Source organism: Aquarana catesbeiana, linkage group LG01 (genome assembly GCF_042186555.1).
Source record: "Aquarana catesbeiana isolate 2022-GZ linkage group LG01, ASM4218655v1, whole genome shotgun sequence".
In the NCBI taxonomy this organism is placed as follows: Eukaryota; Metazoa; Chordata; class Amphibia; order Anura; family Ranidae; genus Aquarana; species Aquarana catesbeiana.
Genome location: NC_133324.1, coordinates 353764679 through 353788623, shown reverse-complemented (window position 1 = coordinate 353788623; position 23945 = coordinate 353764679). Strand labels below are relative to the sequence as shown.

The 23945-nt window shown below is 42.9% G+C and overlaps 1 protein-coding gene across 2 annotated transcripts in view; it reads right to left on the bottom strand.

Annotated features, from left to right (window-relative positions):
• The window catches only part of LOC141146071 (CDC42 small effector protein 2-A), a 165489-nt gene that overhangs the window by 84784 nt on the left and 56760 nt on the right, over window positions 1-23945 (bottom strand). For both annotated transcript variants that reach the window (XM_073632838.1, XM_073632832.1), the window contains exon 2: window positions 5660-5745. The gene's annotated coding sequence lies outside the window, so the exon portion shown is untranslated. The remainder of the gene's footprint in view (window positions 1-5659; window positions 5746-23945) is intronic.

The following is a 23945-nucleotide window of genomic DNA, read 5'->3' as shown; positions in this document are numbered from 1 at the left end:
TCGCGAATGACAGCCATCTCCCGAAGCCAAGGTGTCTGCATTAAACATCCGAAGCCCTAACAAAGTTCAGCTGTGGGAAGACAGAGCTGTACTTCTTGGGGTGGTAAGCATTGGCTAAAGTATTTGTAGCTGATGACTTAATTTTAACACGAGGGTGAAGGGGGTGAAGTTCCGGTTTAACATTTTTTGACATCTGGTGAAAGAATCCACTGGATGTAGAGAGCTTGGCAGGAAAGCTGACACAAAGGTTCTCTAAACCAATGTTTCTCAACTCCAGTTCTCAAGTACCCCCAACAGGTCATGTTTTCAGGCCTTCCATTATTTTGCACAGGTGATTTGATCAGTTTCACTGCCTTAGTAATTACCACAGCGGTTTCATCTGAGGGAAATCCTGAAAACATGACCTGTTGGGGGGGTATTTGAGGACTGGAGTTGAGAAACATTGCTATAAACCATGAGCTTCAAAATACATGCATCTATTGGAGAATGCCTTCATCAAAGTCTATGAATTATGATACTTTATTTTATGGCGAAATAAAACTGGAAAGTTAGTTTTGTTTATCACACCCAAAAATAAGTTTCGCTCTCGGAAGTGGGAAATTGTTGTTAATTGGCCATTTTGAACTACATGTGGTTAGCTGTACCTTATTAAAGAAGATGTTCTTTGATTCCAGGTTTATTATGGTGGATGGTTAATATTCAGTCAATACTCCTTCACAAATCACAATTAGGTGTGGAACAGCAGTGCTTATGATTACAGTAAACAGGAAAAAAATATTTTTTCTTAGAATTAAAATGAATGAAAAGGTTTAGTTCAGGACAAGATTACGCCATAATCTGACAACAAAGAAGCTTTGTAAATAATGGTGCTGAATAATGTAATGAAATAAAATCATTTAATTGGTTTGCTTTGTGTCATATGCTTAAATGACGGACTGGGTCGGTGCTACAGTCCATGTTCGACTTAACATTTCTGTAGGATGAGACAAGTGTCTGGGAGAGCGATAAAGTAAATGTTTACCAAGATAAATAGCGGGGTTGCGATTGCTGACCTGGAAATGTTACTTGCCTGGCTATCATACCGGCATGGTATGCAAATCAAGAATCTCAGAACAGTCAGGAGTCCTTTTTTTGCATACTTGATCTGTGCTAATGACTCAAAATATTAAAGCCAGATTGTCACCATGTTCACCTGCAATGGGATACTCCGTGCTTAGGAAAGGCTGAGAGCAAACATGGATCTTTTATTACACTTTAAATATATTCCTTTCTTGTGTGTACTCCTGAAACAATAAATGAATGTCCAAAACAAGTGCAGCAACATTTATTTAGGTTTTATAGTGGGAACCATAAGTAATTGCTGGCTTGCTGATATTTAGGGTCTCATACGGTACGCAAAAGTTTATTTTATTTACTCCTGAAACAATTCTCTTCTCGCAGGCAAAATAATTTATTTTCAACTCAGTTAGTACAGAATATTGTTAAGTGAATAACTGATAATAGCAAACATGGGGCAGGCCTTAACTGACCTACGGTGACATCATACACAGGCCTCCTAAAAATTGCGTGTGCCAATTGCCTGTGAATGTACAGTGTTTCTATTGACACTCAAATCTGTACACGATGCTGTTTGCCATACAGTATATTGATTTTAGGATTGTATGTTTGGCCACAAGTACACAGTGGTGTTGGTGTATTTATAATTTTATTTTCATCTTTATTTTATAATTTTATTTTTTCACAGTAACTGATTCACATTGGAGTTAAAGTGGAGGTCCGCCCACCGCAGCAAAAATTAAAAACCAGCAGCTACACTTAATGCAGCTGCTGGCTTTTAATAATAGGACGCTTACCTGTCCTGGAGTCCAGCGATGTCGGCACCGCAGCTGATGTTTCTATCAGCTGTCAGGTGCTGCCGCCACCATTGCAGGTAAGGGAACCCGGCAGTGTAGCCTTACAGCTTAACGCCGGTATCCTACTGTGAATGCGCGAAGCTCCGCTCCTCTTTTCTACTGGCCCGGCGACAGGGTTAAGAGGAGGGAGCCGAGCCGTGACTACAATATCTGTGGCTGAGGCTCCCGGAAGTGGGAACAGGATACCAGTCAGTCAAGGACAGGTACCCTGTCCCACCTCACAGCCCCCCGCCCCCCTCGAAAGGTACCAATTGTGGCACCGGAGGGGAAGAGGAGACAAATGAGCGGAAGTTCCACTCTTGGGTGGAACTCTGCTTTAACATATTCACCAGGCCATTTTTCAGCTTTCAGTGCTGATAGTTTGACTGACAACTACTTGGACATGCAACACTTCACCCAAATTATTTTGCATTATTTTTTGTTGGTGGTATTTAATAAGCACATTTTTTAATATTTAAAAATTCATATACATCTTTTCAAAAAAAATATTCTCCAATCATTAGTGCTCCGCCATCACCTTAGATCTGCCTCAATCCTCCTTCCTGATGTATTTACAAATATTCAGTGTTTCCCTTATTCCATTCTGAATGGTCTGAATGTTTGTAAACACTATGTGTAGTGGCTATGATTGGTTCACAGCAATCTCAAGGTGCAGCGCCACTCTAAATGGCTCTGTACATTGTGCCTATGATCCAAGCTGTGCAATGACAGCAGGGGTTCTCAGAATATAGGTTTACAGAACGAAAGCCAATGCCTAGATGAAAAACTGAAGTAGTGAGCAGGTAAGTTATGCTTCCCTGTATGCATCTCATAGCTTCCTTTATAGCAGGGATATGCAAGTAGCGGACCTCCAGCTGTTGCAAAACTACAAATCCCATCATGCCTCTGGGTGTCATGCTTGTGGCTATCAGGGTCTTGCTATGCTTCATGGGACTTTTAGTTCTGCAACACCTGGAGGTTCGCAAATTGCATATCCCTGCTTTATAGTATGGAACTCACAAGGCAGATCTGTCTCATCTATGACAACTCAAATAACAGCCATTCATAAACATACTGGCCAACCGTGTGTGTTTTTTGGAGTTAACTTTGCAAACCGCGCTCCAAAAAATAGTGTCCACCTCTCCAAAGTTTTTCTTTTTTTAAATATGTAGGTATTGAGATGGTTAAGAAGGAGATCTGCAATTGCAGCCTCTCAGAACAGGTTTCCTTTAAAAAGGTTTGTCCAATCACAAGTATTCCATGGAGTGTACATTGCTGTGTAATGCCCTGTACACACGAGCGGACTTTTCGACCGGACTGGTCCGACGGACCGAACCCAGCGGACAATCCAACTGTGTGTGGGCTTCATCAGACCTTCAGCGGACTGTTTCTGTCAAAAATCTGACGGACTTTAGATTTGGAACATGTTTCAAATCTTTACGTTGGAACTCCGCCTGACCCAGTTCCTATCGAAATATCCGCTCATCTGTATGCTAGTCCGACGGACGAAAACCGACGCTAGGGCAACTATTGGCTACTGACTATGAACTTCCTTATTTTAGTCCGGTCGTACGAATCAGTCGGACTTTGGTGTGGTTGTGTGTAGGCAAGTCCGTTTGTTCGAAAGTCCATCAGAAGTCCGTCGAAAGTCCGTCGGAAAGACTGTCAGACCTTTGTTGCCGAAAAGTCCACCGGTGTGTACAGGGCATAAGTCTCCAAACTATTTCTTATGTACCTGTGGGGGAGGAAAACACATTTCCAAATTTGCAGACTGGTTAACAGGGACCACCAGGTGCTGACAGTTGCCCACAATCTCCTGTACACTAACCTAGAACACTCAAACCCCAAAAGGCTCTGTAATGTGAAATGCCAACTAGGTCCCGGGTTTCTGACCCTGACATGTCCCTTCCTACCTTATGCCCCCCTCACTATTTACTAGTGAAATTGCCTATCGCATAGCAAAAAAATAATGTACATGTGTTAAAAAGGGATGGGCAAGAGTCTACATCTGGGAGTCTCCATCCTTCATCAGAAGCAGGGGTTCTCAGAATCAAGGTTTACGGAACGAAAGCCAACGCCTAGATGAAAAACTGAAGTAGTGAACAGGTAGGTTATGCTCCCTGTATGCATCTCTAAACTTCCTTTATAATATGGAATTCACAAGGCAGCTCTGTCTCATCTATGAGAGAGTGGCTTCACACACACACCACAGAATCCTCTAAATAGACCAGTTTTCAGTGGTACTGATGTGCTACAAGATATAATGGGCTCCTGCTAGGTTTATCTGGCACAATCCCTACCCATATAATGATGTAAAGTAAATATCACCTTGGCAGGAAACTCTCTAACTATGTGGATTCAGATAGAAATGTTAAAATGGTATTTGTGGCATAACTGTTGGGTATTAATTGACAGACCAAAAACATTTTTTCTGCATTAACAGGAGTCAGTCGGTCTACAGATGAGCTGAAGGGAGATATAATGTGAATATTACCCCAGAAATAGAACAGAAGCACTTCTGCAAAATGGGCTAAATATAACTGACTACAGCAGTACACATGGACTTAAAGGAGCATTCACAGGTGCTGCTCAGCTGCTCAGGTTCTGAACATGTGGCTATAGTAGGACATAAAAGGCAAACATTGCACAGTATTATATCTTATGTAAAACACTGGCACATTCGGAAACTTAAAAAAAAAAAAAAGTAAACATGGCTCAAAAAATGACTGCTTATCCAGGGAACATTGCAACTGTGCTGAAGCCAGAAAATCCACTAAATCATTTTTATTCATTCTTTTTTGGTTGATAGTATCCAAGTTGAAAGATAAATCAACTTGGGTACAACCAGACTGTTGGTTTTTACATGCAATTATTGCTATTATAACCGCTAGCAGTAATCACTGTGTTCTTCCGGCGGGGATGGCTCTATGGGAAGTATTCCCCCATCAACACTGACTGTTGTGCGTTTTTACCGCGATTTTGTCGTGTTTTTTACTGCGATTTTGTACCAATGTAAAAGGCAGAAAAATGCCTGTAATCTGCCCCAAAGAAGCTCATGTTCTTTTTTGAGCTTAGGGCGTTTTTCAGGCGTTTTGCTTTAGGTGACAAAACGCTCAGATGTGAACAGGTGCCATTGAAATGAATGGGATTTTGCTTGTTGGGCGTTTTTCGTGTTTGGGCATTTTACGAGTTGAAAATGCTCAGGTGTGAATGCAGCGTAAAAGGCCTCCCTGGCTATATGAAATAGAAACAAGAGAAAAGAATGGGACTTTAAATGAGGGGTATTGCTGCAAAAATTTGTGTATGGAGTAAATATATGATAAACCTTTATTGTATTAAAGGCAATTCCGTGGTCTAGATATTTCTATGGAATTGCCTTTGATACAATAAAGGTCTTATCATATATTTACTCAATACACTAATTTTTGCAGCAATAAGCCTAATTTAAAGTCCCATTCTTTTCTTTTGTTTCTATTTTATCGAGTGATTTTCTTTCTTGCAAGTGCAGTTTGCAGGAAAGAAAATCCCTCCAAATATGGCTGGCTTTACAGTTTACATACTCCAATTTTTCAACATAAATGTCAGCATAAAGTGTAACATTCAGTTCTTATGTAGATTCACAGTTAATTCTTATAAAAACTTTTTCATCTATAAGGCAGCTGGTAAACCTTTGATATTTTTTTCTTCCCACCATAAAAATGATTTTGGTTGTTATACTTGAAATCCTCCCTAATGGCAGTATAAACAGTGTAAGTTTATGGACGTACCTCTGCATTCCAAGGATTGATTCACCTCGGTTCCACACCAAGCACTTTTAGATCCTTTAAAATTCTCTGTTGATGTTCTGGCCCAACTGTCAGATAAAAAAAATGTACAGAAATTAGTCAGGAATTTTCTGATACGCCACAGAGGTTGCTGCAAAGCTAATGGCTGAATGGCCTTTATTGTACCCATTAACATGGGAAAACTGATGAACAAACAATGCACTATGAACACACTAGATGTATGTAGCTATTTAAAAAAATCATACAAAGAAGCCCAACCTGCAAGGACAGGAATTAACACAATCTCTTACTCATCTCACTCCACCAACCTCTGTTTAAAGAGTCAGCTGCAGAATATTTCTCAACAAATTAAACAGTTAAACAGAAAGCTAAAAGCATCAAAGTCTCATTTGTGCCTATGGTACTAAAAAGGACTTTTACTTACCTAAAACACATGCTCCAGCAGGCTCCCTCGCTATAAGACCAGCCCCTGCTTCCTTTTCTCATAGACGCTCTAAAGGTCACAGGGACTCTGACATCAAGTACAACGCAGGGCCAATAGGCTTGGACTGTAAGCAAGGATGCAGAGAAACTGCTCTTAAAGTGTTACTAAACCCAGGACCCTGCATTCCCTATATCTGGTCTCCCACAGTACACAAAACATGGAAATGCAATTATTTTAGTAAATATAAACTGCTAAATACCTTTTCTCATCAGCAGTATATAGTAGTCTTGTGACTTCTATTTGTGTCTGCTTAAAGCTTGTAGGAGGAGTTTTATTTTCGCATGATTGTCCTATCAGGCTGCAGGATCCCTGACCTTCTGTCTGGACAGTGCTGATTGGCCCTATGCTGATCAGATGCACTCTCCCAAGAAAAAAAAGAAAAACCTCTCTAGCAATACACACCAAACTGAGCATGTGCGGCCTGACTCCAGTAACTCTGTCTTATCCGGGCATGTTTTGGAAACAATGCAAGAAGGGGAGGATCTGTGCATACAGGATCAAACATCCTTTACACACAACACAGAAAATTAACTCCTTAGGTTCCACAGTGAGTATAACAAGCATGCTTTACTGCATATACAGAATGATTTTACTTTTGTGGGTTTAGTAACACTTTCAACTGTAATGTCAGGGAGAAGAGGAAAGCTGCGGCGGTCGGAGAGCAAGGGATAAGGTAAGGTGAAGTCCTCTTTCCTAATACCCTAGCCATAAATTATTTAACCATTACAGTGTGGGGGAGCCCCACTGTTTAAGATTTTTTTTCTTTGCTTTCTCCAGAGTATAGCTTTGCAGGCTGGGCTCCTTTTTTTTTTTTTTTAAATAGACAGACAGAGTAGCTTTATAGTGGAAATATATATATTTCATTTTTTTAATTTATTTTATTATTTATTTATAGTTTTTTCCCCTTTCCTGTTTGCTCTGCCAAAAACAAAGTACAACTGATTTACACACACCTGCCATGCTGCATAGCATAGCCAGGTAGATTACTGTACATCTTTCTGGCTTAGTTTTAGGCCGAGTCCACACTGCTGCGATGCCAGACATTGCATGGGATTCGCATCACACTGCTGTGCAAAACACATGTGATGTCTACGCGATGCAAATTCAGCCATACAGATTGTATGGCTGAATTTGCATCGCATTTGGACCAAAGTCGTACAGGACCCTTTTTTTGGTCCGCACCAGAATCGGATCGCATGGGTGTGATCCAATTCCTGTCCGAAATGACAGTTCTCACTGCGATATGCAAACCGATTTGGGGGTGTCATTAAAGGCCGCTGTACAGCTCCGATAGATGGATACTGCAGGAGGGGCCGTGATCTCCCTCTGACGTCAGCCGGGGAGATCACATGGCCGCTCAGCCTCTCCTGCAGTAACCCTGGAAACAGGCCGAGAGTCACATGGCCAGTCTAAAGACAGCATTGAATCGTTATTTACAACACTTGTTTTTAGAAAAATAAATGCACTGTACTATAGCAGGATATAATAAAGCGTCTGGCAGTGAATATTTACAAATTTTGTATTTTGCTAATACTGGCAGGGGGGGGGGGGGGGGCGGAGACAGAGACACACAGACACAGAGATGACAGGCAGGGAGGAGAGGGGGAGAGAAGAGAGCTGAGAGCAGGGCTGTGTATGATGGAGGGACGCACTTTGATCACGGTGGTCATGGATCAGCAGCCATGATTTTTATGGTCAGTTTAGAGAGGGGGGGATACGGGAAGTGGATGGTTTAGAGGGGGCAGATTACACAACACAAGCACTGTGCTGTTTAATCTGCTTTAAGGGACCAGGAAATCTATTTTTTTGGGTTGACAAAACGCTTTAACTTTGTATTGACACCCGCAGCAGTTTGCATATGGCAGTGTGAACGGCCTGCGAGTTGTATGCGATGGGGGAACCCGTACTGGATTTGCACGGGTTCTCGCATTGCAGCAGTGTGACCTGAACCTTACTATTTCCAGCTTCACCTGCCTGCCAGTTGAACAGCGTGATGATGTTGATTCATCGTCCACCAAACTATTTTTTTTTCCTGAGAACATTGCCTGTTGGGGATGGTTATAACTAGAAGCACACCATGCATGTACCAATAGACAAATTGTTTGCACGGTCTGTCTTTTGTCTAATGTCATTTCAGCCCAGAGTCTTCCTTTAAATTTTCTTACTTGCCTGTCTCGGTCTTTAATATTTTTTTTAATCACTGACCCAGAAATAACATGCACATATCTTTGTATACATAAAGATTGCAGACTTAAAAAGTACTGAAGCCACTGGACTGGCATAGCAGAAGACTAGTATTGTCAGCAGAGGGAATTAGTCATGATTGTCTCTATACTTATTACAGGTTTTCTTTATACAACTGTACAAAATAAAGGCAAATCATAACAGCCTCTTAAGAGACGCTCTACCAGAGAATGTAATAGAGAAACCTAATGGAGACATTTGAGCATAGGGCAATGATAAATGGCCTGCTGTCCTCTGTAACGGAGATTATGTGGAGATCCAGCACTGTGCTATTACAAGTGCACATCAGAAAATGATTCTCATTGTGGTGGAGAGCAATTGTAGACATAAACCGGTAACAAGAGATTCACTTACATTACATTTATACGTGCGGTCTACAATAAATCCTCTCTGCATTAAAGTCCCTGATAGTAATGCAATAAATTAATCTGCTAGCAGAATGGATTGCCTGGGAGAAAAAAAAATACCCAAATTGTAATGGAAAAAGGGGACAAGAAGCTTGTCAGATTTGACTGCACTACGATATCCAGCATATTCTGCTGCATAGCCACCATTTAAATAGGGATGAATAGTGCTGGGAATGACATTTGTAATGTGTGTGGAATAACACAATTAAAAGTAATGAGCTACTAAACCCAGGACCCTGCATTCATTATATTTGGTCTCCCACAGTATACAGAACATGGAAATGCAATTATTTTAGTAAATATAAACTGCTAAATACCTTTTCCCATCAGCAGTTTTGTGACTTCCACAGAGTCCAGCAAAGCACTGATTAAAGCTTGTAGGAGGAGTTTGTATTCTATTCTGACTGTCCTGTGAGGCTGCACAACCCCTGACCTTCTGTCTGGATAGTACTGATTGGCCCTGTGCTGATCACATGCACCCTCCCAAGAAAAAAAAAAAAAAAATGCCTAGCAATACACACACCAAACGGAGCATGTGCAGAGTGCCTTCAAAGGCTCAGTCTTACCAGGAGATGGATTAGGAACTGTGGAAGAAGGGAGGGATCAGGAGATAGGATCAAACAGCCTTTTTACATGAGGAGGATTAACCCCTTAGGTTCCCCAGTGAGTATAACAAGCATGCTTTACTGCATGTACAGATGTTGTGGGTTTAATAACACTTTCAGTAACTGTGATCTGTAGCCCAATTTTCGAGAAATTCTTTTGCAGCATATGGACCTAGATACAGATTCACCAGCATCAGTACATGCTCAAGGAATCCAATGCAGCCACTAATGATCACATACCTCCCAACTTTCTCCAATCAGTTGTATACAGGACTAGAAGGTAAATTATCAAGGACTATCTGTAATGAAAGTATTCTAAACATTTTGGTCTTGTTTTGGACTACATTGCAACTTGCAGAGTGAGAGAGACGTGGCTGATATAAAATAGCGAGACTCAAAAAACACACACACACACACACACATATATATATATATATGACTATTTTAAAAATGACAGTATCTGATTGGCTGTTGTGGGCAACACAGATCCTTTCATTTATTTTTCATCGATTAGATGCAGTATACATTAAAGTACGAGAGCTGAACTTCCCGGTGAGACAGGAATAAAAATCCACCTAATCAATGTGTAGTCACAGAACGGCATTAGCGGTGGATTTAGTACTTCTCCGCTACGTGACGGCGTCTATCTAAAATCAATTAGGAGGAGCAGCAAGTACAGATGACCTGCTCCAAAAAGTACAATCCAATTGTGTGTGGTAATGATGTTGCGGTCACGAGCTGGGACGCCTTACAAGAATAACACAATGACACAAACATAGCCTTGTTTGTCAGTAAGAAGAATCAGAGGCACACAATGCCGTGTAGGCTGACTGCGAAATCTCATCCACGCCAGGGCTGCGGACACGTGTGTTGTAGAATAAACACACAAACATGGAGAGATAAACATATCAGTGTTACACAACCTCACAGGGTTCTTCTGTGGTGTATAAGCAGATTTACAAAAATAAATAAATCTACATCTTTGTTGTGTACAAATACACGGATCACAGTATCACACAATCAAAATATTTCACAAGTCATAAGCGCACAGAAATAAGGCCAATATAGGTAGAAGCCACTTTTTAGAACCCATTCATACTGATGTCCTGCATTAATATACTAATTATTGCAACACGCTGTGCACACGCTAGGGCAATGCTCTCCAAACTATGACCTGTGGGCCGGATGCAGCCCTTTTTGCTTGCCTTTATCCAGCCCTTGGGGCTCCCACCGATCTGAGACTATTCTGCCAACTGACAACAATGGGCCACCATTTTGCCCACTGACCCAAACAATAGGCCAACATTTTGCCCACTGACCCCAACAATGGGCCATCATTTTTCCCACTGACCCCAACTGTAACGAAACGTCCCACACTCCGCTTGAGTGCTTTCGTCATATACCACTTCCTCCCAGTCTGAATATAGATATTAGATATTCCAGCCTCTAACAACCAGAAAACAAGACAATACTCGTTTGGTTGCTGAACATGGACTGTTTATTGAAAACACATGTACACAGGTAATACTCTGTACAATCCCCCCCACCTTTGCATTCCGGGCGGGGTAGACTGTCCAATCAGCAGTGAGAGCTGTTGGAGGAATTCGCCCCACCAATCTCGCAGCTAATCTACACACACATCCCATAATATCCAAGGCAGACATACACAATAGAACATTGTAATACAGCCACACCCCAAACGACCCAGCAAAGAGTACACAACAAAATGAGACAATATACAATATATGTACACACACACACAACATTCCAGCGTGGCTGTACAGCGAGTCTGATTAGTACAGATCAGACTGGATTTCTCAGTCGCCCTGTGCCCCTATTAGAGACACAGGGTGATTTAGACATAGGAGGTTCATGGGGAGATGAAACAAGGTTTTCCCAACCACCCCAAGGGATTCTGGGTTCCACCGGCCCCCCCCCGCCCAAAGTGACTCCATCACACCAACAATGGGCCACCATTTCTCCCACGGACCCCAACAATGGGCCACCATTTCTCCTACTGACTAACAATGGGCCACCATTTTGCCCACTGACCCCAACAATGGGCCTCCATTTCTCCCACTGACCCCAACGATGCACCACCATTTCTCCTACTGACCCCAGCAATGGGCCACCATTTTGCCCACAGACCCCAACAATGGGCCACCATTTTGCCCACTGACCTCAACAATGGGCCACCATTTTGCCCACTGACCTCAACAATGGGCCACCATTTTGCCCACTGACCCCAACAATGGGCCACCATTTCGCCCACTGACCCCAACAATGGGCCTCCATTTCTCCCACTGACCCCATAAATGGGCCTCCATTTCTCCCACTGACCCCATAAATGGGCCTCCATTTCTCCCATTGACCCCATTAATGGGCCTCCATTTCTCCCACTGACCCCAACAATGGGGCACTATTTTTCCCACTGACCCCAACAATGGGGCACTATTTCTCCCACTGATACCAACAATGGGGCACTATTTTTCCCTCTAGTACCAAATGAGGAAATGTTTATCCCCACTGATGCTAGGAAAACGTCCACTCCCGCTGGCCACAGTCCAGCCCCCCTAAAGTATGAAGGACAATAAACTGGCCCTCTGTTTAGAAAAAGTTTGGATATTCTTGTGCTAGGGCATAGTGAGAATATTCATTTTCAATAGCACTTAAAGTGGTTGTATAGTGTTTTTTGTAACTTTTACCTACAGGTAAGCCTATAATAAGGCTTACCTGTAGGTAAAAAAAATATCTCCTAAACCTGTACGGTTTAGGAGATATTCCCCTCGCTATGTGCCGCTGACTGCAGCGGCGCATGCGCACAGGGGATTCTCGGCTGAAGGCCCGGCAACTGCCGGACCTTGCCGGGTAGGAAATCTCCCGCACGCATGCGCGGGAGTGATGACATCGCGGCTCCAGCCACTCACAGGGCTGGAACCGCGATACCCGGAAGACACGCCGAGGCAACGTGACAGCTCCCTCGGCGTGGACCAGGTAAGATACCGACGCCTCGTTCTAAGGTAAGTATTTCATAATGAGCTAGTATGCGGTGCATACTAGCTCATTATGCCTTTTGCTTTACAGGGGGAAAAAAAAATAAATACATTTTGCGGGTATACAACCGCTTTAAAGCAGAACTTGACCCCTAAGGGGACGTTCTGCTTTTTTGCCTCCTCCGCATCTCTAACTTTTAAACACTTTTTTTTGGGGGGGGACAGAAAAACTAGGTTTCCACTCAGGCGATCTGAACGAAAGTTAGCCCCCCTCCTCTGCCCGCAGCCTCTCGGGACAATGGCCCCAGAATGCTGCGGAACCAATCACAGTGCGCACTACGGCCAAGGGAAAATGGTGTATCTGAGGTTGGCTGCAGAGCATTGAAGCTTCCTTAACCCAAGGTGCATTGGAGCACATGCATCAGTGCACTGTAGGAGTACTCATAGATGTGAATAGGCCCTAAGCTTGCAACTTGTTCTAGGATTCTGGGAGGAAGTTAAAGTGCTCTAAGTTAACCCATACAAACACATCGTTAATCTAGAGACCCATTGTAGACCATGTCCTTGGAGACGCTGAAACCAGGGCGCCAATGATTCATGGCCATTTGCTAAATAATCTTCTGTACTAGAAAAAGGAACCTAATTCAAACGGTGCTGTTCTCTAGGGAACATCTATAAATAGTAAATACAGTATGCACAAGGAGTACCATGAAATATTTACCTTTGGCAATCATCTTAAAAAGTAGTACACTTTCTGTGCCTAAACAGCCAGATAGCTCTATATCTGCAGTGTGAGATCATCTAAGGCACTGCTGCTTCTGACTGCTAGTCGCATGAGATTTGGCGAGCTTACTACTGTGCTGATCATTGTTCTAACTGCTGGAGTTGAAGCTGCAGTGCAAAGATCTCCCTGTTTCTGCCTCGTTCTGTGGATCTGCGCTTCCTCTACCTCACCTGCTGCTTCTTGATCACAACCCCAGCTGTCATCAGATCACAAGTCATCAGGGGGCAGCTCATACCAAGATGGCCACCTTCACATACAGGTACCGCATAGTAAGCCAATAATGGGTAAAACATCAGCTGTACAGAACCTACAGGCACTGGTAACTAGTCCTTTCCCTTTGCTTACCTTTTTTGGCCCATCTTCCACATTTCGGGTCCTCAAATAGTTTTAATATGGTCATTCCTCATTGTTTCAGAGCAATTTAGAGGCTAATTATGCTCAAGAGCTGTTTGAAGGATGCAGACACTCACAAGCAATTTATCTGTCTTTTTATCTTTTGCAAACTCCACAAGAACATAGTTCATATCTCCACCACCTGCTATACCCATCACTATGATCTTCCATGCCGCTGGATTCTCAATATGCTCATTATTTTTTTAACATGACAGAAGAAGTACCAGGATCCCTAGCTTGGCTTTAAAATAGCTGCACAAGAGGGCAGTGAGATACAAGAAGCCAAAGGTATGATTCAGTTCAGCAGTTTCTTGTGATGGTTGTGATTTTAAGAGAGAGACTTCACATGAACTTGCTGGCCAGGAATGAAGCCAGCATTCAAGGTTTAATATCAGTACTCTGTAAAGGCAACACTCCATCCAAATCAGTAACGAAGCTGGGTTTGCATAGTTGTATTAATCAGCTTGGACCAATGAAAGTATATATTTGCCATATCTGGCCAATCCCCTTGGAAATCACTGGAGTAGGCACCACATGAGAAAATAGTGGCGCCTATTACAGTGATTTCCAGTTCAGCGGGGATCAACCAGGTGTGGCACATATATACTTACATTGTTCCAAGCTGCACAAGTGCAAAAAATATAAACAGGTGGGGGGGTGGCAATAAACCTCCTCCTTTGCTTAGTGGATGTACTGGTACCACATCCCTTATAATTACATTGGCACAAAAGCATTCCCCAAATGATTTTAAACTAAATAGGACTTTAAGACTCCTTTCACACGGGGTGGAATTCGTCCAAGTGGATCTGCCTGCTCAGCGGAGGATCTCTTCGTTGATCGCTGCTGAGCAGGCAGATGACAGGTCTATGTCCGCTCCACTATGCCGAGCAGACACGGACATAGCCCGCTGCTCTCTATGGGACTGCATGTTCCTTTCCATCCGATCCGCCGGACGGAGGTATCCCCATCCGTCTGTTTTTAGCAGATTTTATCAGATCGGATGCCGGCGGGTGTCAGCGGACACGTGTCCTCTGACATCTGCTGCCCCATGGAGAACAATGGGTGGTCCGATCAGGTCCACCTGAAAAATGGACAGCTGGTGTGAAAGAGGCCCAATGGTACTACACCGTAAGTATTATAAAACTATTATCTTTACTCCCAAAAGGGGATAAGTTACACATTTGGCAAATAAATTGGTTTGCATAGTCTGTAATCACATGACCCCAAACTCAAACATTAATGGAGGGGGTCATCAAGATGGTTCAACGCGTTTTGCAGGACAAAGCCTGCTTCTTCAGGAAAAACAAAGCTTTTTGTGTGTCTGCTAATGATGTTGAGAGATTATTCAGTGCAGTAAAAATCAATGTAGAACAGCAAGACCTATAGAAACATAGAAAAGTGACACCAGAAAAAGACCAAATAGTCTATCGAGTTTGCCCATTTTTTAAAATATTTTTTTTGGGGGGGGTTTGTTAACTCTGTTGTCTCACTATAGATCTATGTTTATTTGACTGTCTCACTTCCTCTGCTGGTAGTTTATTCCAAGCATTAGCTACCCTTTCTGTAAAATAATACTTTCTAAGATTAGTTTTAAACTTCCCTTCAGTTAGTTTGAAGTCATGTCCCCATGTTCTTGATTTTGGTTTCATATTGAATGGTCCCCAAAAAATCCAGGCATCCAACCAGGTCCATCAGGGTGTAAGATGTTATCATCCAGTCTCTGTAAGGGCTCTTTCTCACGGGGCGGATCAGTGATGATCCGCCCCGTGAATATCCGCTTGGCTTGATCACTCCGCCGATCCCCGCTGAGCAGGAAGATGACAGGTGCATCGCTGCACACTGTGCAGCAACGGACCTGTCAGAGCGCCGCTCTCCCCTATGGGAGATCGGATGATGACGGACCGTAGTGTCCGTCGTCACCCGATCCGATAACGGATGGAAAAGTAGGTTTTTCCTCCGTTACACTTTTCGGATCGGAGCGGGTCGGATGTCAGCGAACATGTCACCGCTGACATCCGACGCTCCATAGAGATTCATGTATGTCCGTTTTTCATCCGAAAACGGAAGGATGAAAAACGGACATACGGATCGTTAGTGTGAAAGAGGCCATAAGGATATCGTTCATCGCTCCTTCCTTGTATTGCTATCAAAATCCACAGTGAGACTGGTTGGGTTGAGTAGTTTGCTTGTGCTGCTGATGCAACAATTTACTTTTTCCTTTAATTTTCATCTCATCATAGTTACATAGTAGGTGAGGTCAAAAAAAGACCATCAAGTCCAACCTATGTGTGTGATTATACGTCAGTATTTTTTTACACATTACATATTTTAATCCTGTGAATAACAACATTTCTTGTGCTAGGGTAGCTACAATCACACCTCCACTATATCTACGGAGAGAGCCATGATTGTTGCTCTTCTGAAATAAATTACAGCAAGTTTTTCCTCTCGCCAACATGGTGGACAGATGGGACTAGTAGTTTACACATAATGGAGAAGGATGCTTGTGCTTTCACTTCAGCTTACATAAAATGACAAGCATGGTGCATTTCTGGCAGGATCAAGGGGTAATTTCTGTGCCTGTGGAAAATGTTCTCAGCCTGAAAAAACGACAACTAATGCAGCCACCATATCTAGGGATTCGGGACTAATTAACTGCAATATATTACATAATTGCTCTTGAGTTTAGGTATCCATTAGGGCAGACATAACAGACATTCATTTAATCCAGTAATGCATTTTAAATGAAGCTAGTGTAAGTACTGTAAATTTTAGGTCGTATAAGTACATAAATATGTCTTTATATTAGTTTCTCATGATCCCCTGCACAACAAGAAGGATCACAACAGAGGATAAAGCAGGATTATAAATACTTTGGCAGGTATGACAGCCACTGTACTGTATATACACGTTGCAACTGTGTATGTAGCTATTTGCCTGGAGCCATATTATTATGCATGCTATGTATTCCCAATCCCAAGCACCGCAGGCTCTCTGCTGTTTCACATAAAGATACAGACAAGGAATTTTCTCAGAATTAGGTTACAAAAAGCTGGATCCTTGACAAACAGCACATGTAAGGAGATTACATAAAGCTGTGATTAAGATATGAGTGGACTTTCTAACTTTAGAGCAATTTCAGATCCCCTATTCCACGTGCTGCGAGGAGTTGATTTTTAACATCCATTCAGACCGTATGCTATGTTGACGTACTGTTGTGTAAGGCGCAATGCATTAGAGAAGCCTGTTTATTATGACGCACACAAAAAATAAATAAATAAAAAACACATGCACTCGTCCCCCTTTTTTTTCTTTTCTTTTTTTTTTTTTTTTTACAGACGCATAGACCACAACACACAGATGGTTCACAGCTATGGTGTGCTGAAATGCATGCACCCTAAGGAAGAATGGCACCACAGTGCACCACCTATGATGAGATTATGTGTACTGCGGAAATGCACAGTAAAAGCATGGTTATTGTGAGTTACCCATACTCATCTATAGTCCTCCATAAGCATGTACAGTATATATGGGGACAGCCAAGTTTGTTCATTGCATATACAGTTTCTGCTTCCAGCTGAGTAGTGCTGCACAATAACTTTGCATTACTCTTCCCATCAGTGTATATATATTGGTATATTTATACTAAATAATTAAAGCCCATAAAGCTAACTGGATTTAGCCCAGTCATCTGAGCGGAGCTGCTGACTGTACTGCTCAAACAGAACTAGTGAGCATAAAAAAAAATGGAAGCACACACTGTTGAATGGTTATAGGTGCAGGTTCCAGTGCTGTCACTATTATGCTGGCTTCACTATCTAGTGGGGGTACTGACCTGGAACTAGTGTGCAGGATGACAGTTCAGACTTCACTTGATGCATACTGTCTATCTAATAATGATTAGGGAACATTTATAAAGCTGAACTCTAAGGAGATAAAAAACATACAAATGAATTCCACTCTGTAATCCTTAACCACTTGACCTTTGGAAATCTACCCCCTCTCCTCTCCACACTGCGTTACTTCAACTAACAATTGCACAGTCGTGCGACACTGTACTCAAATAAAATTGATGTCCTTTTTTTTCTCCATAAATAGAGCTTTACCTCTGCATTTTTTATTTTTTGCGCTATAAACAAAAAAACTGACTATTTTTTACTTTCTGCTATAAAACATATCCAATCATTTTTTTTAATCTAATTTCTTCATAAATATGTATTCTGCTACTTATTTTTGGTAAAAAAAAATCCCAATACGCGTGTATTGATTGGTTTGCGCAAAAGATATAGCGTCTACAAACTATACAATATTTTTTTTTTTTTAACTAGTAATGGTGGCGATCAGCAACTTATAGCGGGACTGTGGCGGACAATCTGACACTTTTTTTGGGAACTAGTGACACTAATACAGTGATCAGTGCTATAAATATGCATTGACACTGTACTAATGACACTGGCTGGGAAGGGGTTAAACATTAGGGGCAATCAAAAGGTTAAATGTGTGCCTAGTGGTGTTTTCTTACAGTGTGGGAGGTGTTTTTACTAGGGGAAGACATGGATCCATGTCCCTGCTTGGCACTGAATCCGTGTCTTCCCTCCTGACAGAACAGCAATCTGCCTTGTTTACATAGGCAGACTGCCATTCTGCCTGTGTACCGAATGATCGGCAGGTACTACCTGCCCATTGGCTCCCGCTGTGATTATTCACTCCTGCTACTCGGAAGTGCAGGATCACATATGTATACACGTAATCCTGCACACAGCGGCCACCCTGTAGCAGTAAAACTGCTATAGGGCAGTCACTAAGTGGTTAATACATCATTAAATGGATTTTTTTTAAATGCAAGCAGTGTAAGTAGCTGCATTTGACCTGGTTATCAGCTTCCTGCACTGTCTCTATAGCAAAACTGGGGGTAACAGGAAGAAACATGTCAAGGAGCCAATTCGAGAAGAAGCATGTTGATATAGAAAGAGAAAACAGAGTGACCAAGAAATAAACCGGTAACTGTGCTGCTTTTTCTTAAACTGTCCAGCAATAGATTAAGGCGGGTTCAAGATGACCTGAGCTCAGAGGAAATGGATTGAATAATGCTTGCCATCCGACTGAGGCCATCTAGTGGCAGAAAAGTGTATTGCAGGGGAAATCTCTAGACTGAAGATAAATATTGCAGCAAAAACTGTTTTATTTTTTTTTGTTTTTTTTTTTTTTTAATCTTTCCAGAGCAAAGACATGTTTTAAAAAAGTCTATACATACTAATGCATTATGCTACAGTGAGTTGGTAAAAAGTCCCACAAGCTGCTCTATATGTGTGTTTAGTCGCCTTCTGTCATTAAGATTAATTCAAAGCCTTTAAAAAAAACACATTATCCTTCTAACTCACCTGTATCCCATAAAAGCAGACTGTTGGGTCAGAAGGATATTTTTGATTTTAGATAATTGCACATGATCAAAAAAGCATTTTACCAGTCTCTGTATCATTATAAACAAATAGTAACTACACGATTATAAATTGTCCCTTCAAATACGATCCCTTTATTTGGAGATATTGTTCAGGCACTTAAAAGCACTCACAGAAGGCTCCAATTTATGTAACTCATGGACACGTCGCATTGATACATGTGTGCTGCAGATTCTCGGCATGTTTTACATCCTCTCAAAGAGCCAGCCATGAAGTCAAAACTAAAATACTTCTAGAACCAAGTCTACATATTCTAGATGGCAACCAACACAAGATTCCATTTATACAATCCAATCAATCTGATATTCAGGCAGGCCAAAACAACAGGTTCCCTGGCAGCATACCCTTACCTGTCCTTTTTTTCTACTGTGTTCCTGCTTCAGACAGGTGAACGGAAAAGGAAGCCCTGTTCAAGCCCCAAGTTGCTCTAGCTGGTACTTCCATAGGGTGGATAACTGCCTCCCTGCCCTATGTGACAGTGCTGGTGTTTGGTGATCAGCCCAGTACTGTCACATGGAGGTAGTGGGTCAGGAGGGTAAATGAGTCATGTGCACCTCCACGCCAAGATGTACCAGGCATCTCCTTCATTTCAAATAGGTGAACAATGCAGCAGGGGAACAAAGGAAAGGCAAGTAAGCGGTTCTGGAAAGGAGCATTTTAGTAAACCTGTTTTGTTATACATTAGCAAAGCATGGGTTTGTTTTGGGGCCTGCGTGGACAGGCTTTGGGTTTGTTTTGGGGCCTGCGTGGACAGGCTTTGGGTTTGTTTTGGGGCCTGCGTGGACAGGCTTTGGGTTTGTTTTGGGGCCTGCGTGGACAGGCTTTGGTTTGTTTTCTGGGCCTGCGTGGACAGGCTTTGGTTTGTTTTCTGGGCCTGCGTGGACAGGCTTTGGTTTGTTTTCTGGGCCTGCGTGGACAGGTTTTGGGTTTGTTTTCTGGGCCTGCGTGGACAGGTTTTGGGTTTGTTTTCTGGGCCTGCGTGGACAGGCTTTGGTTTGTTTTCTGGGCCTGCGTGGACAGGCTTTGGTTTGTTTTCTAGGCCTATGTGGACAGGCTTTGGTTTGTTTTCTGGGCCTGCGTGGACAGGTTTTGGGTTTGTTTTCTGGGCCTGCGTGGACAGGTTTTGGGTTTGTTTTCTGGGCCTGCGTGGACAGGCTTTGGTTTGTTTTCTGGGCCTGCGTGGACAGGCTTTGGTTTGTTTTCTAGGCCTATGTGGACAGGCTTTGGTTTGTTTTCTGGGCCTGCGTGGACAGGCTCTGAGTTTGTTTTCTGGGCCTACGTGGACAGGCTTTGGTTTGTTTTCTGGGCCTGCGTGGACAGGCTTTGGTTTGTTTTCTGGGGCTGCGTGGACAGGCTTTGGTTTGTTTTGGGGCCTGCGTGGACAGGCTTTGGTTTGTTTTCTGGGCCAGCAAGGACAGGCTTTGAGTTTGTTTTCTGGGCCTGCGTGGACAGGCTTTGGGTTTGTTTTCTGGGCCTGCGTGGACAGGCTTTGGGTTTGTTTTCTGGGCCTGCGTGGACAGGCTTTGGGTTTGTTTTCTGGGCCTGCGTGGACAGGCTTTGGGTTTGTTTTCTGGGCCTGCGTGGACAGGCTTTGGGTTTGTTTTCTGGGCCTGCGTGGACAGGCTTTGGGTTTGTTTTCTGGGCCTGCGTGGACAGGCTTTGGGTTTGTTTTCTGGGCCTGCATTGGCAGGCTTTGGGTTTGTTTTCTGGGCCTGCGTGGGCAGGCTTTGGGTTTGTTTTCTGGGCCTGTGTGAACAGGCTTTGAGTTTGTTTTGGGGTCTGCATGGACAGCCTTTAGATTTGATTTGGGGCCTGAGTGGACAAGCTTTGGGTTTGTTTTCGGGGGCCTGCATGGACAGGCATTGGGTTTGTTTTCTGGGCCTGCGTGGACAGCCTTTGGGTTTGTTTTGGGGCCTGCGCGGACAGGCTTTGGGTTTGTTTTGGGGCCAGCGTGGACAGGCTTTGGGTTTGTTTTAGGGCCTGCGTGGACAGGCTTTGGGTTTGTTTTGGGGCCTGCGTGGACAGGCTTTGGGTTTGTTTTGATGACATGAATTTGAGATACTCAGAATTTGACAGGTGCAACTAACCTCTTCTGATCTTCTTCAAGCAGGATTTGCATCCCTATTAGCTTCAATGAGAATGCAAAACCTGGCTGATGCAAACAAAAGCCCATCAACACAGGCATTCTGTATGGGAGAAATTCAACTCTTTTAGGGAAAAGCAGCAGCCACACATGTGGCATGTGTCTTTAGTGGTAATTTATTCTTATTATCTTTAAAGTGTATGTTAGTCCAACATTTCATATTCCTGACATGTGTCTGTTTTACAATGTACTTCTACTGTATGTAGCCTGTTCTTGTATGCATGCATTGTGCTTATATATATAAAAAAAAAAATTAAAATTAAAAAAGTACCCTCAACCAGGGTTATGCGGCACCTAATGTTCCTTGAGCTTTGGCTGACAGACCTTCCAATACCAACGGTAGAGCTAGTGTCATGACAACAATAACCGTTTTATCTATCTGTAAGAGTGCCATACTGTGATCACCAATGTAAGTGCCATTTTTTTCCACTGACGCGCCCCCCCCCCATGATTTGCAGGGGTTCCCTGAGACCTGAAATTAATTTTAAGGCTTCCTCCCAGGTAAAAAGTTTGAGAAAGGCTGGTCTAGGCTGTAGACCAATCACCGGAAGCTGTATAAAGTAGCGTTGTGAAGAGTATATGGCAAACGTTTAAAATGCTGTCACTTCGTTTAGCAGAAGGAGCTTACAGGAAGGAGAGAGCAGAGAGATGGCTTCACCATTGTGCTGATGCCTATTCAAAATCCAGTTTAACTGGAACTACATAGTCACAGCTTGTATAAAGAGATTGTGGCTGCTTCTTTTGGTTGGCAGCATGTACCCAAAGAAACGATTAAAAAGACGCAAATCAAAAGAGTAAGTAAATAAACAAGACATTCACACATTAGTAAGAGCACTCAGAGAAGAGATTCAATCTGCACTGAATGAAGCATTATGTCTACAAGTGACAGTTCTGTCATTCAAAGCACAGACAAGCCATGCAGTGTGCTATAGACAGTAATGAGTCATTTTCTTCCCATTTACATGCAGATAATCACCAGACAAGGTAAAGGGCCTTCTCCTGTTCATATGTACTGAGAAATGGATTCTTCATACTGGTAATGAATAGCCTGTACCATCCATAAGGGCATGTAATGTATAATAGTGGCTCACAGAGTTGCCCCTCGCTGCCTCCCACACCACACATTACCATGGATACGTGACGTCCTGCTGATCTGAATTCAGAGCACTATCTAGGCTCCTGCTCTGACATAGTGAACACAAAAATAGAACAATAGTCAATGCAATGTAAGTAATGCAAGCACACTCCAACTGGAGCCGATTCAGAGACTCTGGGCTAACGCCGCTACTCACACACATCTGCATTGGCATACACTACACGTACTCCTTACGGGAAAACACCAGCAAACTACATAGGTTCCTAACTCATGGTATCCAAACCCCATGGGGGAACTGACACCAAATGATCGGAAAAAGGACTGCAACTCTGAATTTAGGAAAAAAATTAAAATAAATAATAACCGGCCTGAAGACAGCTGTAAATAGGTATTTACAACGCTCGTTTTTTTAAATAACTTCTATAGTGTGGTATGCCAGGCTCTAATAGAGGGGCTGGCAGTTACTTGCTATTTAGACTTCACAAACACTTGAAAGTGGAGTTCCAGCCTTAAAAAAAAAAAAAAAAACACCCCCGCGATGGTCGCATTTTCTATTATACATATCGGCATATGTAGTGAATTAAGTCTATTTTGTTAGATAGTTCTGCAAATTACTCACTGTCCCCTCCAAGCACTTTTCCATCTTCAGTGTGGGCATCTGAAGCCCGCTCGAAGCTCCTTCCGGAATATGGTACTGCTGGCTACCCAACATGCACCGCCCGATCTTGCGCATACGCATTGCGTACACAGGGAGGTGCACCTCATATTGCGGAGGCTGCCTATTGACTCCTGTGATTAATGACACTTATATCCCAGGAGCCAATGGGCAGCCGGATAGGACGTACCTCGCCGCGGCGAGTTACAGCAGAAGTGCACCTGTCTCAGACCAAAAAACATAATAAGCTTTGAAAAAAAACAAAACAAAAACATTCCGATATTTAAATGGCAATGTGATCAGAAATGTGGGGGCGAACTTCAAAAATTGGGTGGAACTCCACTTTCAGGAACTGTTCATACCAGGAATCACACAAGAACGCTCTGTGCATTGCTGTGCGATTCACATACAGTCCTGTGCAGTGCGGATTTTAGCCCATTCATTCATGCACTACTTTTGGAAACTCACTGCAACTGCATCGCATGGTACTTCTGTATCTTGCGATCCAGTGCAGGTAAATGCACTTTTTTGCATTTGCGACCCGTGTTTGGGGTGTCAATAAATTAATATTGACACCTGCTGCAGATCGCAACTGCAGTGTGATTTGAATGCAATGCAGGAAACGCGTACGGAACGCAGGTTTCTCACAGCTGTGTTCCGGTGTGAACTGGCCCTCAAAGTGGAGAAATCGACCTGATGTGTTAGATGGAATGCAAGTAACATTATCGGTTAAAGGCTATACAGAGTGATACAAAAAGCAAAACACAAAAAAAATGAACAAACCTAACATCAACACTATATAACACGGATGGATGGATCTCCATAGCTATTGTATTTTGACAGCCGACCACACCAGTTGTTGAAATATCCTAACCCTGATTGGATGCAGCCACTGTTTGGCTGACAATCTTCAGGGTAGCTCCTTTGATTTTTTTCAATGGAAGGATGTCGGATGGGAGGGTGGTAAACATGACCACTCGCGGAGCAAATTTTGCACTGTTTATG